At 45.4% G+C, this 25,325-nt stretch overlaps 1 protein-coding gene across 2 annotated transcripts in view; it reads right to left on the bottom strand.

The window, feature by feature from the left end:
- Positions 1–20,382, bottom strand: part of LOC145356848 (potassium voltage-gated channel subfamily A member 2-like) — a 53,498-nt gene extending 33,116 nt beyond the window's left edge. The window contains exons 1-2 of one of the 2 annotated variants that reach the window (XM_080209781.1): positions 20,314–20,382; positions 6,082–6,347 (exon numbers count right to left, since the gene is read on the bottom strand). The gene's annotated coding sequence lies outside the window, so the exon portion shown is untranslated. Of the gene's footprint in view, positions 1–6,081; positions 6,348–6,507; positions 6,665–20,313 lie in introns of those variants that run through there. The other variant, XM_080209780.1, reaches the window with a different exon arrangement.
- Between the last annotated feature and the right edge of the window lie 4,943 nt (positions 20,383–25,325).

Genomic DNA, 25,325 nt, shown 5'->3' on the forward strand with positions numbered 1-25,325 from the left:
AACGTCCATGCCGCCCAATTGTTACTACTAAGCTAGTCTCAATTGCCTGTGTTTTGCCCATGTCCCTCTACATCCATCTTACCCATGTAACTATCTAAATGCTTTTTAAAAGACAAAATTGCACCCGCCTCTACTATTACCTCTGAAGCTTGTTCCAGACATCATCACCCTCTGTGTGAAGAAATTACCCCTCCGGACTCTTTCGTATCTCTCCCCTCTCATCTTAAACCTATGTCCTCTAGTTTTAGACTCCCCTACCTTTGGCAAAAGATATTAACTATCTACCTTATCCATGCCCCTCATTATTTTATAGACCTCTATAAGATCATCTCTAAGCTTCCTATGCTCCAAGGAAAAAGGTCCCAGTCTATCTCTTAAAAAAAAGACTTGTTCCAGTCTATTCTATAAATGCCCCTCGTAATTTTATACTTCTCAATCATATCCCCCCCACCTCAGTCACCTCTGTTCCAAGAAAATCTACCCTCGTCTATCCAATCTCTCTTCATAGCTAACACTCTCCAGCCTCGGGTTTTTATTTTTGTCTTTTTGTCTTCACTATTTTTTAATATATTTTTACAACCTGCTTTTATCTCACCTACAGATTTACTCATAGTCTATTTTTCCCTTGTTACTAATCTCTTGGTCCTCTTTTGCTGAATTCTGAACTTTTCCCAATCTTTGGTCTTGTTACTTTTTCGAGAAACATTATAGGACTCATCTATTCTTCATTTCTTTTCTGAGCCATGGTTGGGCTGTGTTTTTTGTGTTTTGGCACCAGAAAGGAATGTACAATTGTTGCAATGCATATATTCATTCTTTAACTATTGCCAATCCATCATACCTCTTCCCCAATCTATCTTAGCCAATTTCCACCTCATAGCTCTGTTTCCTTTGTTGAGATTTAGGAGCATTAGTTGCAGGTCAGGCTACTTCACCTTCTATCCTAATGAAGAATTCTATCATGTTGAAGTCACTGTCCCTTAAAGGGAAGATTAGGTGAAGAGTAGGTTAGGTGGATTAGCCATGGTAAATGTGTGGGTTACAGGGATAGGCAGTTGGTATATGTAAAATGTAAAAGCTGCTCCCAATGTGGTCTACTTACATCGGAGAGACCAAATGCAGACTGGGTGACCGCTTTGAATAACATCTTCAGTCTGTCTGCAACAGGACCCAAATCTTCCTGTTGTTTGCCATTTCAACACACTACCCTGCTCTCCTATCCACATGTCTGTCCTTGGCCTTTTGCAATGCTCCAGCGAACGCCAATGCAAACTGGAGGAGAGCACCTCACCCTCTGATTGGGCACTTTACAGCCTTCCGGACTGAACATTGAGTCTCTGAGCATCAACTCTCCCCTCCACCCCATTTCCGTTTATTTTGTTTCACTTCTTCTTTTCATCTCATTCATCCATTTTCATTAATTTATATTCTTATGTTTATTTTTCTACTTCTCAGATCTCAGTTCCCATCTTGTTTTCCAACTACCGCCCCCCCCCACCCTCCACCCCCCACCCCCTGTCTCTGTCCTGGGTCAACTGCCACATTTCTCAGGTTGTCCTTTGACACCTTTGTTCTACCATGCACACATTCTGAACTTCTAATGGACACTCTTAGCACCATTCTCAGCCTTTATCATTACCATTTACATTTCCTTTGTCTTTTTGTCAATGCCAGACCAATCAATTACAGCCCCCTAACCTCTCTTCCCAACCCTAAAGTATAAATCTTGTCTGATTTTCTTGGTCTTCAGCCCTAACGAAGGGTCACCCAGACCCGAAATGTTGGCTCTATTCTCCCTCGACAGGTGCTGTCAGGCCTGCTGAGATTTTTCAGCACTTTCTATTTTTGTTTTAGATTCCAGCATCTGCAGTTCAGTGTGTAAAATGTCTTTTGAAGAGTTGGTTCAGACTTGATGGGCTGGATGGTATCTTTCTGCACTGCAGGGATTCGATGGTTCTGTACATTAATTATTAATTATTGCACAACAAGGTTATTAATTATCTCCTTCTCATTGCATAATACCAAATCTAGGCTACATGTTTGTGAGTCAGTTCCTCGACATGCTGGTCTAAAAATCTATCTTGTGCACACTCCTGAAATTCATTTGCCACATATTGTTGCTAATTCAATTTGCTCAGTCTATATAGAATCATAACAGTGCAGAAGCAAGCCATTCAGCTCACCAAATCTGCACCGGCTCTTACCCAGGCCCACTTAACCTGTACATCTTTGGAATGTGGGAGGAAAGTGGAGCACCTGGAGAAAACTCACGCAGTCACAGGGAGAACATGCAGACTCCACACAGATAGTCACCCAAGGTTGGAATTGAACCTGGGACCCTGGCGCTATGAGGCAGCAGTGCTGACTGTGCCACACTGCTGTCCTCATGTAGATTGAAATCACCCAGGGCTAGTTCAGGATGAAATCAGTGCTATAGTGAGAAAGGATATTGGCTCAGAGACTCAAGATATAGAATCAGTCTGCATGGAGTTAATAAGCAACAAGGGGCAGAAAACATTATCCTCCAATATCCTCTCTCACAATTGCACTGATTTTGTCCTGAACTGACTCACCACCCCATCTCCTTTCCCTTTTTGCATGTCCTTCCTGAATATCAAATACTCAGCCCTGGTCACCTTGCAGTCATGTCTCTGTAATCCCAATCATATCACATCCGTGTACCAATTCACACTGTTAATCCATCAATATTATTGTGAATGCTCTATGCATTCTGATACAATTCTTTAAGACTTGTCTTTTTAACATTTTTACACATGGTCTTTTATACAATGCCGCTATTTGCTGCTAGCCTTGTTTCCTTTCACTTTCTACTTTTCTGTCTTTCATTTCGATCTTTATTTCCCTCTCTTTTGTTTCTCCGCTCAGGTTCCATCAGGTTACTAAGGAGTGATGGTTTTAACTAATTACAGTCATCTGCAGCTTACTTTGGGAGAATAGAAAAGCCCTAAAGAGCCCATTTAAACACATGAGAAAGCAGTGGTGCTCCTGGCATGCCCTCCTGCACTCTTCAGCAATTGTGAAGTGATACACTTTGGAAGGAGTAATTTGACAAGAAAGTATTCAGTACCCTGCATGACACTGGGAAGTTCTGTGGAACAAAGGGACTTTGGGATGTTTGTCCACAGATCTCTGAAGACGGAAGAGCATGTTAATAGTATGGGGAAAAGGCATGTGGGATGCTGGTCTTTATCAATCGAGGCACAGATTACAAAAGCAGGAAAGTCATGTTGGAGTTGTATAGAACTTTGATGAGGCCACAGCTATAGTACTGTGTGTTGTTCTGGTCACCACGTTATTGGAAGGATTGCACTAGAGCAGGTGCAGAGAAGATTCACCAGAGTGCTGCCTAGTATGGAATATTTAAGCTATGAAGAGAGATTGGATAGACTTGGGTTGTTTTTGTATGAGCAGAGAAGACTGAGGAGCAACCTGGTCGAGATGTACAAGATTATGAGAGACATGGACTGAGTGGATAAGGAGCAGCTGTTCTCCTTAGTTGAAGAGTTAGTCACGAAGGGCCATAGGTTCAAGGTGAGGGTTAAGGGAGGGGATATGAGGAAATTTTTTTTACCAGAGGGTGGTGATGGTCTGGAATGTGCTTTTAAATGCCTCACATCCTTTTAAAAGTACCTGGATGAACACTTGGCACACCATAACATTCAGGGCTATGGGCCAAGTACTGGCAAATGGGATTAGGCAGGAGGTCAGGTGTTTTCCATATGTCAGTGCAGACTTGATGGGCCAAAGGGCTTCTTCTGCATTATATGATTCTATGATTTAAATACTGTGGCTACCAGAATAGGTGAAAGGCTCATAATCCTGCTCAAGTAGCTCATTCCTGACTTGCCAAAGCATATCCATCGTGTGTCAGGCACAAGTGAGGAGTGTAATGGAATACTCTCCACTTGCCTGGATGGCTGCAGCTCCAAGAACCTTGACACCATCCAGGACAAAGCAGCCCCACTTGATTGACACCCCATCCACCAACATTCCCTCCCTCCACCACCGATGCACAGTATCAGCAGTGCATGTACCATCTACAAGATGCACTGCAGGACATCACCAAACATCTTCCAAACCCAGGGGTGCTGCCCTCTAGAAGGTCAAGAGCAGCTGATAACTGGGAACACTACCACCTGAAGGTTCTCCCCCCCACCCCCACCACAAGCCACTCACCATCACCATTCCTGCAACTTGCTTCCTAACGGCACTGTGGGTGTACCTACACATGGGGACTGCAGTGATTCAATAAGGCAGCTCAGCATCACCTTCTCAAGGGGTAATTAGGGATGAGCAATTAACGCTGGTCTAGCCAGCGACACCCACATCCCGTAAAAAAAGAATTAAAAAATTAGAAATATGTTTCTGATGGGTGAGAATGAGAAATACTGTCCTTTCATTTGAGAAGCTGTGAAATACAGAGTGTTATAGCTGAAACGGCAGCTGTTCAGGAGGCTGTGGATGTGGCATTTTAATTGTCAAATATTTCAAGTAAGATATTGTATAATGGGGGTTCTGAAGTTAGCATTTCCTTGGACTGTTATACCAAGAGAGGCTCATTGTAAGATAATGTACTCAACTAAAGTGTGAATGAGGAAAGGTTATGGGTCGACCTTGCTGTCAAATGCTGAGAGGAAAGGAATGTCTAAAACCAAGTGGGTGATGTAAATCTGCTGGATTTATAAACACAATGCCTGAATGAAGAAACTGTTCAGGATCCCAGGGAACAGGGGTCTCACAATGTAAATCTTTGTTCAGAATACAGAAGCTTTGGGTTGAATTTGTTTTGCAATTTTGGTTGTGCGTGTTAACTTAAATCTTCATCTAAAGAGAGAGAAAGGAATCTGTTCTTTGTGTTTAATTACACTGGTGCTGGGCATTAAGTGTGAATTCTCTGCCCTATAAACAGATACTAACTTACACTCTGCTTTCTGGGTGAGAAGGTGTATGTTTGCTATGTGTAACTCTGTGAAGAATATAAGGTGTAGAGATTTTTTTCCAGTTCTATTCTTCACCAACTGGCTTTCTGGAAAAGAACAGAGAGGGGAATGAAGAAGAGAGAGAGATTGGAGAACAGATAGTGGAGGGGGGGACACAACAGTCAGAGAAAGCAGAGACATAGGAGGGAAATGGGGAGGGTGGAGGAGAGAGAGGAATGAAAAAGAGTGAGGAGTCTGGAATAGAGAGGGTGAAGGGGAGACGGATAGAGAGAGGGATGGAGGGAGGACAAAGGGGCGAGGGATGGGGAGAGGGATGGAGGGAGGGATGGAGGGAGGGGTACAGTAGAGGTGGAGGGAGGGATGGAGGGAGTGATAGAGTGGGGATGGAGGGAGGGATAGAGGGAGGGTGAAGGGAGAAGGATGGATAGAGGAAGGGTGAAGGGGAGAAGGATGGAGAGAGCCTGAAGGGGAGAGGGATGGAAAGAGGGATTGAGAGAGGTTGAAGGTGATTAAGGCATCCCCGTTTCTTTCTATTTTGATGGGGAGTTTGCTTTGGAAATGTTGCCTTGTTTGAGATCCGAGTCTCCGTGAATAGCAGTTGTCTCTGTCTGTCTGTTTATCTCTCTATCTGTCTGCCTCTGTCTGTCTGTCTCTCTGTCTATCTGCCTCTCTGTTTGTCTGCCTCTCTGTCTATCTATCTGTCTGCTAGTCTGTCTATCCTTCTGTCTATCCCTCTGTCTGTCTGCCCATCTCTCTGTCTAATCCTCTGCCTCTCTGTGCACCTCTCTGCCTGTCTCTCTCTGTGACTGTCTATCTCTCTGTCTATCCCTCTGATTGCCCATGTCTCTGTCTGTCCATCTCTTTGCCACTCTGTCTCTCTGCCTCTGTCTCTCTCTGTGACTGTCTATCTCTCTGTATATCCCTCTCTGTCTGCCTCCCTGTCTGCCTCCCTCTATCTATATGTCTGTCTCTGTTTCTCTCTGTCCGTTTGTCTCTCTCTCTGTCTGTCTGCCTCTACATCTCTCTCTCTCTGCTTGCCTTCCTCGATCTATCTCTCTCTGCCAGCCTGCCTCTCTCTATCTCTTTCTCCCTATCAGGGGAATGCAGAGCTCTTGTTTACCTCGGTTAGTGCAGAGTGACCTTGGCGAGCGATCGCAGCTTCCCGGGATGAGGATCCGCCCTTTGCAGATTGCTGCTGGATGTTGCTGAGGCCGAGAGCTGGCGGATGTTACCCAGCAATGTGCCCTCTTCAATCCTCTGGCTGGCCGGGGCTGCACCATCTACCCTCAGCATCAGGCTGGTGAGGGCACAGCCTTTACCTGGGTACCAACTGCAGCTTCCAGCTGGCACCGCCTCCCGTCACAAGCGCTGCTCAATGTGTGGCCTCTGCAATGAGACAAGAGCAAAGATGCAGAATGTTAACTCCACAGACAGCTCACTCTCTGGTAATCCCCATCTGTCTCTCCCTCCTCTCCCTGTCACTGACTTGATGCAGTCTCAGTCTCTCTCCCACACCCCCATCCTCTTTCTGTGTCAGTCTCCATACCTGGAACTCGGTTTCTTCCTCTCTCTCTTTAGCTGCTGTTCACACCTGCATTACACAAGCCCCCTGACAATCTAGTCCTCCTGTTGATGCAACTCCTTCCTCATTCCCTGACACAAACAACAGCAGGCTGCAGTAGAAGCAGGATGCTGCAAAATCTCAGCAGCTCTGGCAATAACTGTGCAGGAAACAGAGTCAATGGGCAGGATTTAATCAAAGTGTTCCTCAGAGACCCCCTTATGCCAACACCAAAGGGTGGTCTCAAGCCCACATCCACCAGGAGCCAGACTATTGGAGGGATGGTCCCAGATACAGCTCCCCGATTGGGCAGATTCAGCACAATGGTCCAATCAGAGGCCCAGAAGCTCTGGACCCTCAGATGTGGAAGATGTGGGCACTGTTGCGGGGAGGTCAGAGACCCAAGAGCCCCCCCTTCCCCCCGTCAGCAGAGGGGGCTCTGTCCAAGGACCAGACCAGTTGGTCATGTGGAACAGAGCAGAAATCCCTCCTGTCAATCAGTTGGGCTGCAGGCAGCTCCCCCCTTCCAGCTCTGTCGCTCGGAGGGAACCTCAGCTGGAGCTGGTGGTCCCCACCCCTGGCAGCGAGGCAGTCTGACAGTGTTACCCGGCTTGACAAACAACCCAGAATTCAAACTGTAAATAAACAACTTGGCTGCCCGTCTTTACACCACAGGCACTGATTTATTTGAGGAAGTATTTTGCATTTGTCTTCTTGTGATCGGCGCAACTCGTGGGCCGAAGGGCCTGTTTGTGCTGTAGTGTTCTATGTTCTATGTTCTACAACAGAAGACACTGAAAACATCTCAGGAAATTGGAAATCAAGTGGCAAAAAAGGAGGCTGACCAGCCCCCAGGACCTGATGACCTGCATCCCAGGAAGTGGCTGCAGAGAGAGAATGAAGGCATTGGTAATAATCTTTCAAAAATCCCTCAATTCTGGAGAGGTCCCAGTGGATTGGAAAATAGCGAATGTAACACATCTGTTCAAGAAAGGAGGAGACAGGAAATGTAAAACTATAGGCCAGTTAGTCCAATATCTGTCTTTGAGACAATACTAGAATCTGTTCTTAAGAAGATAATAGCAGGGCATTTAGAAAATCAGACTGCAATCAGGCAGAGTCAACATGGTTTTGTGAAAGGGAAATCATGTTTGACAAATTTAACAAGCAGCATTGATAAAGGAGGACTAGTAGATGTAGCGTATTTGGAAATCCAAACAAGATGTCACATGAAAGGTTCCAGCACAGATTAAGAGATCATGGTATTGTGGATGATATACTAACATGGACAGAAGATTGGCTAACAAATAGGAAACAAAACCTTGTGATAACGGGATCATTTTCTGGTTGACAGACTGTAACTAATGGAGTGCTGCAGGGGTCATCCTGGTGCCTCAACTATTTACAATTGACAGTTGCTTGGTAGTACAGAACTTGAGTATTAGACACATGCTGCCAAAGATTTTCCCCTTGCATTCATCCAGAAAGAGACAAGGATGCCAAATTTCAAAGACAATTATTTATACAGCATGAGAAAAGGGTGCTGATTAATTGGAAAGGTGGCTCTGACTGGTCAAGACATTGTCAAAAGTCTGACAACACCAGGTTTTAGTCCAACCTAAAACCTGGTGTTGTCAGACTTTTTACTGTGTTTACACCAGTCCAATGCCGGCATACCCACATCATGGTCAAGACATTGCCATAGTGAGCGCACCAGGAAGCTATTGACCTCCATGCTTGTGTTTATTCAAGATGTGCAATGTCTGGACATATTCCTTTAGCCTGCGGAGGACAGCACCCTCAATATGAATATAGCTACCTTCCTGTAAGTGAACCACATTGCAAGCTTAAGGGATAATGTTAACTTGGTTGTTAGTCAATTCTCAGCAGTCAGGATTGTTCAGGAAGTCCTATCCAGTCACAGATTCACATCTCAGGGGAATCTGTAACTGGGGGCATATTTTCAATTTAAGATAGAGATGAGAGGAATTTCTCCGCAGAGTGTGTGGAATTCTCTTCCCGGAGAGTGTTGGAATGTGGGTTATTGAGCATATTCAAGGCAGAGTTAGATAGATTGTACAGCAGATCAAGGGTTATGGGAGGTGGGCAGGAATGTGGGGTTGAGGATACTATTAAATCAGCCATGATCTTATTGAATGGTAGAGCAAACTCAGTGGGCTGAATGGCCTACTCTTGCTCTATTATTGAAATAGGATCGCTACAATGCAGAAAGAGGCCATTCAGCTCAATGTGTCTGTACCGAATCTCCAAAACAGCATCCCACTCAGGCTCCTGTCCCCTATCCCTGTGATCCCATGCATTTACCATGACTAATCCAACCAACCTGCACATCTTTGGAGTGTGGAAGGAAACTGGGGCACCAAGAGGAAAACCACGCACACATGGGGAGAACGTGCAAACTCTACACAGTCACCCAAGGCCAGAATCGAAGCCGGGTCCCTGGTGCTGTGAGGCAGCAGTGCTAACCACTGTGCCACCCTGTCAGCAACTTGCTGCTCCCTTAGCCAAGCTGTTGAAGTACAGCTACAACATCTGTCCAGCAATGTGGAAAATTGCCCAGGTATTTCCTGTACGCAAAAAGCAGGATAAATCCAACCTGGCCAATTACTGCCCCATCAGTCTATTCTTGATCATCAGTAAAGTGGTGGAAGGGGTCATCAACAATGCTATAAAGTGGCACTTACTCAGCAGCAACCTGCTTGGGTTTCACTAGAGTCACTTAGGTCCTGACTTCATTACAGCCTTGGTTCAAACATGGACAATAGAGCTGAATTCCAGAGGTGAGGTGAAAGTGACAGCCTTTGACATCAAAGCCACGTTTGTCCAAGCGTGGCATCAAAGAGTTCTCGCAAAAGGCAAGCACATTCACGCCACACAAGTGCCAGACAATGACCATCTCCAACAGGAGATGGTCATCACTCCTTGACACTCAATGGTGTTGCCATCACTAAATCCCTCATTATCAACATCCCAGGGGATACCATTGACCAGAAATGGAACTGGACTAACAATATAAATACTGTGGTTACCACAGTAGGTCAGCAAGGTTCCTCAGACAAACCTACAACCACTAACATCTAGAAGGACAAGGGCAGCAGTTACATGGAAACACCACCACCTGGAGGTTCCCCTCCAAGTCACTCACCATCCTGTCCTGGGAATATAACACTGTTCCTTCACAGTCACTGGGTTAGCCCTCCCTAACAGCACTGTGGGTGTACCCACACCACATGGACAGCAGTGGTTCAAAAGGAAGCTCACCACCACCTTTTAAAGGGGAAATCAGGAATGTCAATAAATGCTGGCCTAGCCAGCGACACCCAGATCCTGTAAATGAATAAAAATAAATACATCTCACCTTCTCTTTAACTCTGAAGAGGAATCATCCACGTTCGAAACATTTACCCTGTTTTTCTCTCTCCTCAGATGCAGCGTTATTATATAACACAAAAGCTAGGTTTTAATACTCTAATTATGTTAGGGACTGTGGATTTTAAACAAAAAGAAAATATGGTTTGACATCTCTTCCCCAGTGGCACAGTGACAAGGGCAGCATGGTGGCACAGCGGTTAGCACTGATGTGTCACAGCTTACTATCAAATAAATCGGTTGGACTTAAACCTGGTGTTGTCAGACTTTTTACTGTGTTTACCCTAGTCCAACGCCAGCACCTCCACATCGTGTCACAGTGCCAGGGACTTGGGTTCAATTCTGGCCTTTGCTGACTGTGTGGAATTTGCATATTCTCCCTGTGTTTGTGTGGGTTTTCTCTGGGTGCTCCAGTTTCCTACCACAGTCCAAAGATGTGCAGGTTAGGTTGATTGGACACACTAAATTATGCAGGTTAAGGCGGGTGAGCCATGATAAATGTGCAGGATTACAGGCATAGGACGCAGGGCTGGGCCTGGGTAAGATGCTCTTTCAGAGAGTTGGTGCAGACTCGATGGGCTGAGTGACCTTCTTCTGCACTGTAGGGATTCTGTGATTTTATAACTTACTTCTGTGATCATGACAACAAATTACTACGATGTTATACATCGGATCAATAATACTCTAGCCACAATACTATGCATCATTAATCATTATATACAATCAATAAGGAAGTCGATTAGAAAAACGTCTACTCCTGGTAGCAGAGACACAATCATCAGGCAGCTCGGGTTCAAGTCTTCTGAAGTAGTATTCACAACATTAGGGATGACGTAAGTTGGAAAGTGTGGAGATGATTCAGGTAAATCATTTTGAGATGACAGTTGGTCAGCACAGTACTGCCAACCTGGTTCATCTTCAGTGTGAACCCTGTAAGAAACTAGACCTATTTTTGTTGAAACAATGGCTGGTACCTGTTACGTATGTGGATTTTACTTTACAGGAGCAAGTCATCCAGCAAGGATAGCAGAGCAGCGATGCTGATTGGCTGTTGCAGGAAAATTTGAATAGGTGCAGTCACTGCTTCCAGAAAGTGCACCTTCGGAAGACACCCTCCATGTTTGAGTGAAGGCAAGCATCTAGTAAGGGCAACTGAGTGGCAATGCTGATTGGCCTACACAGTGCTTCTCAGCAAGTGTAGTATGGACATGCTGTGTTTGGTTGAAGTCATTAGGTTACATTTTAGCTTCATTTGAAGCAATTTTTAAAAGCAGCATCTCGGTCTTTTGGCTAGGATGCAAATGAGATCAAGCCTTGGAGGAGGAGCTATGCCTACTCCAATCAGCTTGGATCATGTAGATCAAGCCCAAGACATGAGGTGAGAGCCCTGTCTTGTCAGCTTGGGTTGGGAATGTCTCAAATGGACTGAATTGGAATAAAAACAAAAAAAAAGTGAATGAGGTGTTTGACAAATTGCACACCTACATGACGGATGTGCTCTCCAAAATGGGTTTTGGGGAGGGAATCTGAAATTGGATCCAACTGCACTACACAGACATCAATAGGGCAGACAGGCTCAATGAATGGATGAGAATCAGGTAGCTTTCACCAGCTCTGGAGTCAGGCAGGGCTGTCACCTCTCCTCCATTCTTTTTGTGTGTTGCATTGAATCCTTTGCCAAGTCCATCAGAAAGGACCCAAGTATTGAAGGGTTTGCCATCCCAGACAGCGGAGGCACGCTGGTCAGAGCCTCCCTGTACATGGATGACGTGGAGTGTCAGTTGCAGACTCCTCCATGTCTGTGAGCAGTTTGAGCTGGCCTCGAGAGCCAAAGTCAACCGGGGCAAGAGCAGAGCTCTGTTCTTCGGGAGCTGGGCTGACCGACCCTTTGTCCCTTTTACTGTCAGGGCAGACTGCCTTAAGGTGCTGGGGATACGGTTTGGAGCGGTGGGGGAATGCATCAAAAACTGGGACGAGCGCATCGCCAAAGTAAGGCAAAAACTGGGCATGTGGGGCAATGCTCTCTCTCTATCACCAGCAAAAACCTCGTCATCTGGTGTGAGTTACTTTCTGTTTTATTGTACGTAGTGCAATGGCCTATGCCCAAATCCCAGGCAGCAGCAGTCACCCAGGCTATCTTCAAATTTATCTGAAGATCTCAGATGGATCGTGTCCAGAGGAAAAAAATGCATAAATCTCTGGAGAATGGAGGGAAAAATGTTCCTAACACTGCCTTCATCCTGAAAGAAGCCTGACAACACCAGGTTTACTGTGTTTACCCCAGTCCAACGCCGGCATCTCCACATCATTCATCCTGAAAGCCATCTTTGTGTGCGGCTCATCAAACTGTGTGTAGATCCTCGGTACACTAACCCCAAGTGCCACTGCTATTTGAGGTTCTACCTGTCCCAGGTGTCGTGGAGGATGGGTCTGGCCACACTGCTGCTGAACGTTCCAAGTCGTTGGACCATACACAGCACCTGTCCTTCATGGAGAAATTTTTCCAGAAACACATCTTTGACCACATGGCGATTAAGCAGTGGTTAGCACGTAATGTCCTCGAGGCCCTGACGGAAAAGGAGATGGTGGATCCTGTCGGATGGTTCCCTGAGCAGACTGTCAGTGTCATCTGGCAGGACGCCTCATCACCAGAACTTTCTAACGAGCACCAAGACTTGGCTTGGCTGGTGGTGAGGAGGGCACTTCCCATCAGATCCTTCATGTACGCCCAAGGTCTCAACACCACCACACGCTGCCCTCAAAGCTGCTGCGGGACTGATGAGATGGTCGCACACCTCCTTGTGGAATGTGCCTTTGCAAAGAAGGTCTGGAGTGAGATGCAGTGGTATTTGTCGAGGTTTGTCCCAAACAGCTTGGTGATGCAGGACTCGTGCTCTACAAGCTATTTCCGGGGACGCACACCGAGACAAATATTAGCTGGTGTTGGAGGGTCATCAACTTGGTGAAGGACGCACTTTGGTCTGTCCTTGAATGAGTGTTGCAGACTAACACACCCCATGACGACCTAAAGATCAAAGCCAAAGGCTCTGCAATCTCCTCCATATCCTCCCAGAGAATCCTAGGATAAATACCATCTGGCCCAAGAGAATTATCTATTTTCACACTTTCCAGAATTGCTAACACCTCCTCCTTATGAACCTCAATCCTGTCTAGTCTAATAGACTGTATCTCAGTATTCTCCTCGACAACATTGTCTTTTTCCTGTGTGAATACTGACGAAAAGTATTCATTTAGCGCCTCTCCTAACTCTTCCGACTCCACACACAACTTCCCACTACTGTCCTTGACTGGTCCTAATCTTACTCTAGTCATTCCTTTATTCCTGACATACCTATAGAAAGCTTTAGGATTTTCCTTGGATCCTATCTGCCAAAGACTTCTCTTGTCCCCTCCTGGCTCTTCTTAGCTCTCTCTTTAGGTCTTTCCTGGCTAACTTGTAACTCTCAAGTACCCTAACTGAGCCTTCACGTCTCATCTTGATATAAGCCTCCTTCTTCCTCTTCACGAATGATTCAACTTCTTTAGTAAACCACGGTTCCCTCGCTCGACCACCTCTTCCTTGCCTGACAGATACATACTTACCAAGGACACGCAGTAGCTGTTTCTTGAACAAGCTCCACATTTCAATTGTGCCCATCCCCTGCAGTTTCCTTCCACATCCTATGTATCTTAAATCTTTCCTAATCGCATCATAATTTCCTTTCCCCCAGCTATAACTCTTGTCTTGCGGTATAGACCTATCCCTTCCCATGGCTAATGTAAACGTAACCAAATTGTGGTCACTATCACCAAAGTGTTCACCTACCTCCAATAGTAACAACTGGCCTAGTTCATTACCCAGTACCAAATCCAATGTGCCCTTGCCTCTTGTTGGCCTATCTACATACTGTGTCAGGAAACCCTACTGCAAACATTAGACAAAAACTGACCCATCTAAAGTACTCGAACTATAGCTTTTTCAGTCAATATCTGTAAAGTTAAAATCCCCCATAACAACTACCCTGTTACTTTCGCTCCTATCCAGAATCATCTTTGCAATCCTTTCCTCTACATCTCTGGAACTTTTCAGAGGCCTATAGAGGGTGTCAACAGGGTGATCTCTCCTTTCCCGTTTCTAACCTCAGCCCATACTACCTCAGTAGACAAGTCTTCATCAAACGTCCTTTCTGCCACTGTAATACTGTCCCTGACTAACAATGCCACACCTCCCCCTCTTTTACTATCTTCCCTGATCTTACTGAAATCAAAGTTTGATTTGACATCATCACAACCCAATGCAACTGGGCGTTTGTACTTGATGTGATCTTGGTTCTGGGCAGATTCTGGTGGTACTGCTGGATTCCAGATGCCAGTTGAATGTTGTTCATGAACTTTCTGTCTGATATTCAGGCTGGGTAATTCTTTAACCTCATCTTGGCTATGGGATCTTTCACCTTTCACTGTTTTTTGATTAATATATCTCATACTCCTGGGAGGATCAACAAGTGGTGACTGCGGAGAGTTGTCCACATTTGTTTTCCAAATACTAACTCCACCTTGCTTCTGCAGAACAGGAGGTGGAGTTTGCAAGTTCAGATTGGGTATATATTTGGTTCTAACTGTACAGCATAGCCTGTCAGCCGCTGATGTAGAGTTAGGTGATCTTCTCCCAGTGTAAGGCTTTCCAATGGTGCCCCTGAGGGCTGTGAACCTCACCACTGTCTTGACGATATGGAGATGTCCCTGCAAACCAGGAGGTCTCTGCCCACTGGATCCACTGGGCAATGTTCTCGGCCTCACCTGCCCCCACACCAGAAATTCCCAACCAACTCAAAGGACCTTTAGCTTGTCCATCAAATTATCCATCCCACCCACGATGATTCTCTCAGTGAGTGGGATTATTAGATTAAGGCCATAGATTTCTGGGGTGACCCGGGTGAGTTTTTGGAGTGTAATGGATCTCAGGGCTGGAATCTCTGAGCCATTGTGCTCAGTGTGTTTGGCAGTGGCAGCGTGAAGCTTCATTGGTATTACATCCGTGGATGCGTACATTTAGATGTGCAAAATGGAAGAGTGTTTGCACCTACACTGGTACTGTTACAGATCATTTGTATTGTCACAGTATTTCTGGGTATACAATTTAAATGGTGGCAAAGACTCTGTCAGAGCCACTGTGCCTTTGTGTTCTTCGATGTTCACCATGATAAATGTGTTTTCACTTTGTCTATCAACATTCTGCTTATCCCCATCAGCTGACCATGTAGCTTGGTTAAGCATTTCAGGGATTTTACTCTTATTGTGCTTAGTGTGTGTTCTTGGTCATTTCGAATCTGAGCTTGTCTGGCTTCTCATGAAAGTAGACAACTTTTTCTACCTTTGTTTTTGCATTGGTCCCCCCAGTCTCCATAGAACCACAGAATAGAATCTGTACCATGCAGAAAGAGGCCATTCAGCCATTAAGTTTGCACTGACTCTCCGACAGAGCATCTTACCCATATCCACACACCCATCCTATCCCCATAGCCTTGCGCAAATTACCATTGCTAATCCACCTGACCTGCACGTCTTTGGGGTATGGGAGTAAACTGGAGTACCCGGAGGAAACCCACACCAACAAGGGAAGAATTTGCAATTTTCATACAGAAAGTCACCCAAGATGGGAATTGAACCCAGGTTCCTGGCTCTGTGAGGCAGCAGTGCTAATCACTGTGCCACCCTCTCATCTGGTTCCACGTGTCTTGGATACAGTGTTAAAAGCTGTACAATTTCTGAGTGCACCTATGAGACTAATCGGCCTACATTGTTTATGAGGCTTGCCTGCACTGGCTGTTACCCACATGGAAGATGAATTACCAAAGTCTGCATGCTCTTTCATAAAGGTCAGCCATGTCTGAAAGCAAAACAGCAGAATGAAAGTGTTTTCTGAAACATGAGTGGAATTTCTGCCACTATTAACACCTGCTTCAGTCTTTAATACTATCATCACACTCACTTTGTCTTGTGTCCATGACATCTTTGTCATGTAAACTCACCTGACCTCTGACCTATCCCTGACCTCCTATTTTTCTCCATCCCCTCCCTTTTTCAACAGCATAAAACCCATCACAATTCCAACTCTCATCAGCTTTGCGGTCATCTTCCAGTCTCTCAATTTTAACTCTTGAAAGATGATCCTTTTGACACATAGACCAGAATTCTACCTCCCCACTCGCCATGGGAATTTGAGCGGGCAAGGAGCTGACAATGGGAAGGTCCTTTGACCTCGAGTGGGACTTTACGGTTTTGTGATGAGAGAGACCATAAAATCCCACCCATAGATTCTGAGGTGGGGGGTGTTAGGGTTAGGGTTAATGGCTATGGGGTGAAGTGGGGAGGGGCAATGGTGGGGAGGAAAGTGGAGTCTTAATAGTGATCAGATCAGACATGGTCTTATTGAATGGCAGAGCATGCTGCAGGAGACAAATGGCCTCCCCCTTTCCTTTTTTTCATATTGTATTACTGTTAAATTGTAGAATGTTACAACTCAGAATGAAGTTTCCCTTTCAGGTATTTTATCTCAGTCCCTTTTGAAAGTCATTGCTGAATCTGGACCTGTCATTTTTCAGATCACAACTCGCTGTGTAAAAAACATTTATCTTTATGTCGCCACTGAATCTTCTGACAATTACCTTCAATCTACGTCAAACACAATTCCACACTGAGAATCTACATACATAAATACTTGAAAGTGACCAATTGCTTAATGAAAAAGGTAACGGGCATCTTAAATGAGGAGGAGAGACGGAGTTGAAGAGATAGGAAGACCCCAGGGAGGGTATTCCAGAGCTCAGGGCTGAGGCAGCTGAACACACAGTTGTGGTTTCTTCAGTTCTAAATTCTACTCAATGTTGTGTCCATGACAGATAAGTGAGAGCTGACAGGAGCGTAATTATCTGCACTGAATGCATTTCACATTAAATCTCTGGCAAATGGCAATGGGAAGTCTTTCATCAATATCAGCATCAATGTCCACCACCTTCATATCTTGCTGGCAAGTATGGACGCCCGGGAGATCTTGACCTGGTGTCCAATTCACCATTCAGGAGATCATTGGTTAAAAAACCGTTGCTGAGCCAACATGGACATCAGTGACTTAACAATGAGTGTATACTGATGGAAGTATGTGGGTGTGGCAGCGAGTGACATGAGGGGAAGGGGATGCGGTGGCACATCACACAAGAACATAAGAAGTAGAAGCTGGAATGGCCACCAGGCCCTTCAAGCCTGCCCCGTCCTTCAATACAATCATGGCTGATCTATACAGGCCTCAACTCCTTTTCTGTGCCATTTCCCCTTCGCACTCTCTTCCCCGCAGTAGCAAATATTTGGGTGGGAGGATGGAGGGGTTGGGGAGGGAGGTGCGATGAACAGTGTAGAGAAGGAGGGCTGCTGCATGTCAATCCTTCAGTTCAGTATTTTTATAATTTTCTGTTATTTTTGTAGCTGATTAGTAACATCTGCAGCGAAGCCATTATTTAGTTCAAGTTATGGAGGCTGTATTTTAAAAATTAGATTTAGGTGTGTGTTTCTGCCTGCACGTCTATGTGCCTGTATGTGCCGGCATGTGTGTGTCAGTGTCTGTGTGTCTACCTATGAGTCTTTGTGCCTGTGTGTGTCTGTGTGTGTGACTGCGTGTGTGTGTGTGTGTATGACCGAGTGTGTGTGACTGTATGTGTTATTAATTAGAAGTAGCGACCTTTTCCAACTGTAAAGTTCAGCAATGATGAAATTTAGAATGTAGTCAAAGTCACATACCAGGGTTGACAACTTACTGACTCAAACATAAATACAAAACCAGGGATAAATGAGGGGATATGGTTGAAGATCTAACATTCACTTGCTTGCTGATTAAGTTTTAAATAAACCTTACTAAGAATAATACTGGCTGTGATATAGGATTCAGAGTCCAAATGGTGGGATGTGGGGGTGGGAAGGAAGTTATTTTAAATGTAAATCTAGACTGGGTGTCCAATTGAATATGTTTAACTGTTGAAGTCCTGAAGGGTGAGGTTGTGCAGCAGACAGCAAGCAAACCCAATGTTGCTGAACTGTGTCAGATACCCGTCACATCAATGAGGAGAAAGTTTATTTATTTATTAGTCTTAAGTAGGATTACGTTAACACGGCAATTAAGTTATTGTGAAATTCCTCTAGTCGCACACTCCGGCGACTCAGTTCGGGTACACTGAGTGAAAATTTAGCATTGCCAATTTACCTAACCAGCACGTCTTTTGGACTGTGGGAGGAAACCAGAGTACCTGGAGGAAACCCATGCAGACACGGAAGAATGTGCAGACTCCGCACAGACAGTGACCCAAGCTGGAAATCAAACCCGGGTCCCTAGTACAGTGAGGCAGCATCACTAACCACGGTGCCACCCACAGCCTGTAGGTAATTAGTTGGGGATGAAGGTAAAGAGTTTGGCACAATCCATTTTATTATCTGCAGAATTTTGTTCTGGATTATCGTGATGCAAATGGTCCAGATGTAATATGTCCAGAAGGTCCTCACGCTGACTTCTCCTACAAGGTCACATTCTTCTACAAGGTCAGAGGAGGGTCAGTGGGTATTTTTCTGGATAATCAGGATGTGAAATGAGAGTTTAATGCTACCTGGAAGATTTGGGCTAATAGCTGTTAATGTTATCACTGTGCATCTACTCAGGCCCCTGGTGGAATATCATTCCCTCTCCCACTCACATTGTGCACTCAGTACGGTCTGGCTGTTTCCTCACTGCTCCCTTTCAATGTTTGCTCTCACTACAAAGGACGGAATTATACCAGCCGTGCGGGGGCAGCCTTGGCGGTGGGCAGGAGCCACGGAGATTTAGCCAAAATCCACAGAATTCCAAAGGGAAATCGGATTCAAACCTGCTTGTGGCCTTCACCACCACCTTGTGGTCAATGGCAGGAGTGCAGAACAGCTCCTATAACGGAGGCTCTTCACCTGGGTTCAGGCTGCAACTCCAGCCTGGGAAGTGTCTCTGATCCCTTTAGAAATGCCAGCGCAGTCCTGCCACACAGTGGGGCAGTTGGGTCTCTGTTCATCTGAGCAACAAAGTGCACAAAGCAACCAGCTATCAATTTGAACTGTCTTGTTTCTCTTTTCGCAGATGTGAATCTTGCTGGTTGCTGCCTCCGCTCCTCAATGTATGGAATCAGCCCCTCAGCAATCTCCTCTTGCAGCAATCTCTCACCCTCCCTCTTTCTCCCTCCCTTGCAGGCCTAGCTCCCAGGCAGAATCAACAGTGAGGCTGTGGCCTAGCCTTCCGCGATTGGAAGGCTGACATTGGCTGAAGGAGAACTCGGAGTCCCATAAATCTGCCCCCCCCACAGTAATCAGTAGTTTTTAAATGAGCACTTTGCAAATGGAATTCAACCCAGAGAAGTATGAAGTGATGCACTTAGGGAGGTGAAACAAGGCCAGTAGATGGGACAATACTGAGAGATGGAGAAGAAGTGAGCAACCTTGGAGTGGTTGTACACAGTTCCCTGAAGGTAGCAGGGCAGGTTGATAAGGTGGTTGAGAAGCCAGATGGAATCCTTTCCTTTGTTAGTCCAGGCATCGAATACGAACGCGGAGAGGTAATGCTAGGATGGTATAAAACAGAAGTTAGGCTACAGTACTGAGAGCAGTTCTGGTCACCTCATTACATAAAGGATGTTACTGCATTAGAGAGGATTTAGAGGAGATTGACATGGATTTTGCCAGGATTGGAAAATTGTAGCTATGAGGACAGATTTCATAGGCTGAAGTTGTTCTCCTTGGAAGAGAGGAGGCTGAGGGGAGATTTGATTGGGATGTACAAAATTGTGAGGGACTTGGATAGAGAGGATGGGAAGGCCCTGTTGACTTTCCAGAGAGGTCAGTGACTAGGGGCATAGATTTAAAAAGATTTGAGGTAGAAATGTTACAGGGGAAATGAGGAATAACATTTTCACCCAGAGGCTGGGTCTGGATTCACTGCCTGAAAGGGTAGTAGGGATAGGAACCCTCAACTCATTTAATAGGTGTCTGGATGCGGACTTCAAGTGCTTGCTACAGACTAAATGTCAGAAAGTGGGAATAGCTTTTCAGTCGGTGCAGACATGATGGGCTAAGTGGCCTCTTTTTGTGCCCTAAACTTCCAATGATTCTGTGACTCAGTTGATGCAGAGAAGCACATTAACAAACATACATCCCAAATGTTTCACTCCCCCATTTACAACCCAACCCCAGTATCAATAATTGCCCCATTTATACCCATTTTGTTGAGCTTTTAACCAATGGAATGCCCCATGTAAAAGGGGCACTTCTACCCCACTTTGATACAAAACTAAAAATGTAAAGATCCTTAAAGCTAAAATGTCATTTCCCAAGTACCTGACAAACTTCCGATTCTGGCAATGGCTGTGGAAGGCCTCAAAGTAGACAGAGCGTGCTTCACCTCCAGGAACACCCAAATTTGAACGTGTGACCATGGAAGAGGGGCAGAGAGTCAGGGTAAAGAGCTCCCTTCACAGTCTGCTGCTTGAATACTCCCCTTGGCCAGGCTGAAGGCAGAGCCTTGCTCGGATTTTCCCAGCCTCCTCCCTCCTGTCTGGACAGAAATCAGGACCATGAGGTTACGTGTAACCAGAAACCTGCTTGTCATTCCCCCCACATTTTCATTTACATCATTTATGTACGTAACAAACAATAAGGGCCCCAGTGCTGATCCTGTGGTGATGCCACTGGACACCGGCCTCCAGTCACTCAAACAGCCCTCTAACAACTCCCCTTTCTGTCCTGTTACTTAGCCAATTTCTGATCCGTCTCGCCAAGTTTCCCTGAATTCCATGTGCTTTAAATTTCTCCATCCATTTCCCTTGTGGGATCTTGTCAAAAGCTTTGCAAAAATCTATATTAACTGAACTTTCTTCATCCACACACTCGATCATATTTTTGAAAAATTCTAACAAGTTTGTTAGGCATGACCTCCCTCTGAAAAAAACCATGCTGACTAGCCCTTATTAATAATTATTTCAAGGGGGTATAATTTAAGTTTAAAAATAAGGAACTTCTTCTTAAAAAAAGGACAGAAAACAGTAATTTAAGTAAAGGGAATGGATGATGTGAGCTGCAGCAAGGTTTCCCAAAACATGGGAAGATCAGGGAGGCTGAAGCTGTGTGATGGGCTCTGGATGTGCAGGGTTGGGAGAAAACATGTGGGGTTCCTTGGCAATAATCTCTACACTGGTGATCTTAAGCAGAGAAATTCTCAGCCATTAATAAAATGAGGGACTTGAATAAAAAGACAAAGAATTGCTGCAGCTAAAAACAGTTCAAAAGATTTATAAAAGAATGTCTGGCAGTAGAAAGCGATGCTGCAGCTTTAACAGTAAGAAAAACAGCTTGGAACACTGTCTCTGCGTTGAAACATTTGTCATAAAATCCATCTGCAAGGGAAGGCCAACAGTATACGAACAACTTGCATGGGGGAAAAGATTACTGCACAGTCTTGAACAGCCAATACCTCAAACAAGTGATACATTTAAAGGAAGTTGGCAAGGAGAAATTAACTTGAGGTAAAAAAATATTGAAATTGACAGCAGAATTAGCAATCCGGCAGAGAAAGGAACTGACATTACGTGGCAGAACAAGATTGCTGAATTGGTCATATGACTGGAAAAGCAGCAAGAACCAAAAAAATGTGCAGGTTAGGTGGATTGACCATGGTAAGTGTGTGGGGTTAGGGGGATGGTGCAGAGGGAAGGGTCTGGGTGGGATGCTCTTTCAAAGAGTTAGTGCAGATTCGATGGGCTGAATGGCCCCTTTCTGCACTGCAGGGATTCTATGGATGGTCAGTGAACAACATGCTGAATAGAAATACTGGAAAGAGAAGAAGCTTTATCACATGACCAAGTGGTGGACTTGCATGTTGTACGGCCTCGCATTCACCCTCATTTCCAGCCCCTCCCACCCACCTCTCCCCCCCACAAGGGTGACTGTTTCTTTTCATTAGTCAGTTGTACCATGGGATGGGATGGAGTTTATTTCATGGGAAATAAACATTTTATGTGTCTATAGAATTTGCAACTCACTGTAACTTAGATTTTCAGTTTAGAGTTATACAGTGATTGTTGTCTGAGATCGATACCTTACCCAGGAGATCAGACAGAGAGAGATATTACTGCAGTACTGCATTCTAACAAGCTGACAACAGCCACAGGCTCTACACAGAACTCACTATTCGGAACAGACCCCAATCACCCAGGCTGCCAGCGCCCCGTGATCTCCCCCCGCCCCCCGATCTCCCCCCCCACCCCCCGATTCCCCCCCTGCGATCTCGCCCTGCGTGATATCCCCCACCCAATCTCCTCTCCCCACAATCTCCATCCCCCCTGCAATCTCCACCCCTCCCCACCCACGATCTCCACCCCGCCGCGCCCCCCCTGCAATTTCCCTTCCCTCCCCAGTGATGTCCGCCCCTTCCGCGATCTCCACCCCCCCACGATCTCCCCCCTCGCAGCCTGCCCCCCTGAACACCCCCGTGATCTCCTCCCCACGATCATCCCCCTGCGATTCCCCCCGCAATTTCCCCCCTGCTATTTTCCCCCCGCGATCTCCCCCCACAATCTCCCCACCCTGCGATCTCCACAGCCCACGATCTTCAACCCTCTGCAAACTTTTCCCCTCCGCTATCTCCCCCCGCAGAGTTGCAAGGATCCCAATGGCAATTGGTTTCATCCTTTACCTCATTTTCCTCTAGTAAATTAATATATCACATTTTACTTTTGACGTTTGTCTACTAAAATGTTCATTTAAAAAGATTGGAAGTGGGAGAGAGATGGACGTAGCTAACAGATATCCTGAACCCACATCCCTAAACCCCGCACTGTCTCCCTAAACCCCACACCGTCCCAACACACCCCCCACAAACACTGCACCATACCCCCAAACCCTGCACCATCCCACCACACACACCCCAAACCCCTCACAGTCCCAACACACCCCCAAACCCCGCACCCCCTCGCCACACCTCAAACCCACACCGTCCCACCACATCCTCCCAAAGCACCGTTCCATCATACATCTCACCAAACTTGCCGTTATTATGTAGCAATCTGAGCAGAGAAAATGCACATGACAGGTTCCCACAAACAGCCTCGAGAAGATATTCTGGGAAAATCATTTTGGGAATGTTATCTGAGGGGTATTCATTGATCAGGGTATCAGATAGATGAATATTACTGCAGCATTAAGATCACAGCCTGCTGACGCTCATAGACTATACACAGGGGCCGGCTGACACAGGTCCCAGTCAAACAGGTGATTTCCCTCCACCGGTCAACAACATGTGGACACACAGAGCTGGAAGGAGCAAGAGGAAAATGGGATCCAATTCTCCACCCACCCTCTGTCTTAAAATAACAACGCGTTACATTCCTCTGTGTCACATTTCTAAATTAAACTTTTAAATCATAAAAATGAAACAATGAAAGGCAGAGAGTAGGAATAATAGAACAAGAGAGGAAAGGAGAGAGAGAGAAATGGATGGAATAGGTGGTTTAAATAGATCCATCTGGAACACCCAGCTAATGAGGCACTGAACTAGTGGCTGGTTTTGTGCAAATGTCTTGCAGAGTGTGGCTGGAATTTAAAGTATTACCATGCAGCAATTATCCACCCTGTCGTCAGAGAAACACATAAAAATATATTACCGAAAATAAACTATATAGGTTGAACAACTAAAAATCATATTTTTCAAATGTGATTTTTCAAAATGTGAACAACATGGAGATTACTTTTAGCTTTTTTTACAGTCTCAGGGACAGTTTCTGGAGTTTGCTATGAAATTGAATAAAAGCTTCCTGTTTTAACCAGCCTCCTAAATTTTATTTTGGTGCTGAGTTTGTAACATTTGAACAGCTGATGGCAGTCAGAATATAATGTAATTGCGATTCTGCAATAGATTGAATGATTGGGCGAAAACCTGGCAACTGAAGCTTAATGTGGGGAAGTGTAAGCCGCTGCACTTTGAAAGAAGGAATCAAAATCAAAAGGGCGGCATGTTGGCACCGTGGTTAGCACTGCTGCCTCACAACGGCAGGGACCCAGGTTTGATTCTGGCCATGGGTGTCTGTGTGGGGTTTGCATGTTCTCCCCGTGTCTGCATGGGTTTCCCCCAGGTGCTCCAGTTTCCTCCCAAAGATGTGTGGGTTAGGTTGATTGGCCATACTCAATTCCCCCTTAGTGTCAGGGAGGTTAGCAAGGTGGGTATGCGGGGTTACAGGGGTAGGACCTGGGTGGGATTGTTGTTGGTGCAGATCCGATGAGCTGAATGGCCTCTTTCTGCATGGTAGGGATTATATGAAAAGGCAGATTATTATTTAAATGGGAGAGAGACTGCAGGTGAGTGAAGTACAGAGGGATTTAGGCATTCTAATGCATGAATCACAAAAAATTAGCAGACAAGTCCAAGTAGTTAAGAAGGCAAACGGCATTTTGACCTTTATTGCAAAGGGGTTGGATTTAAAAACAAAGAGGTTTTATTGCAATTGTACAGGGTGTTGATGAGGCCTCACCTGGAATACTGCATACAGTTTTGGTCCCTTTACCCAAAAAAGAGTGTAGTAACATTGGAGGCAGTCCAAAGGAGATTCACCAGGGTAATTCCTGAGATGAGAGGGTTGTCCTATCAAGAGAGACTAAATAGTCTCAGCCTGTATTCCTTGGAGTTTCGAAGAGTGAGGGGTGACCTTATTCAAACATATAAAATCCTGAGGGAGTTTGGCAGAGTAGATGATGAGATGTTTTCATTAGTGGGAGAGTCTTGAACAAGGGGACACAGCTACAAGATAAAGGGCCAGTCATTTAAAATTGAGGTGTGTAGAAATTTCTTCTCACAGAGGCTGGTGAATCTCTGGAATTCTCTGCCCCAAAGAGTGGTGGAGGCTGGATCATTAGAAGTATTCAAAGTGGAGGTGGATAAATATTTGATAGATCGGGAAATTGAGGGCAAGGGGGAAATGGCAAAGAAAAGGAGCTGAGGCAGGCATAGGTCAGCCATAAATGTATTGAATGGCGGGGCAGGCTTGAAGGGCCTAGTGGCCATTCCTGCTTCTATTTCTTGTGTTCTTGTGACAGCACATTCCCCTTATCCCCTCCTCCCACTCGTAACCCCAGGGATCACACAATATTGAAGCAAAATTGAAATTGTTCGTCCACGAATTTATACCACTGTCCAAATTCAGCTTAACTACTTAGCTTATATTTAACCCATTATCACCCTAGCTATGTAGCACATTTCACAGGCAAATTGCACACAGATAACCTTCTACAGATAACCATGATTATATCTTCAGATCAAATTGTTTCAGAGATATTATCTGTGTGTATTCATTGATCAGAAT

This window comes from Carcharhinus amblyrhynchos, chromosome 22 (genome assembly GCF_965287045.1).
Source record: "Carcharhinus amblyrhynchos chromosome 22, sCarAmb.v2.hapA, whole genome shotgun sequence".
Lineage (NCBI taxonomy): Eukaryota > Metazoa > Chordata > Chondrichthyes > Carcharhiniformes > Carcharhinidae > Carcharhinus > Carcharhinus amblyrhynchos.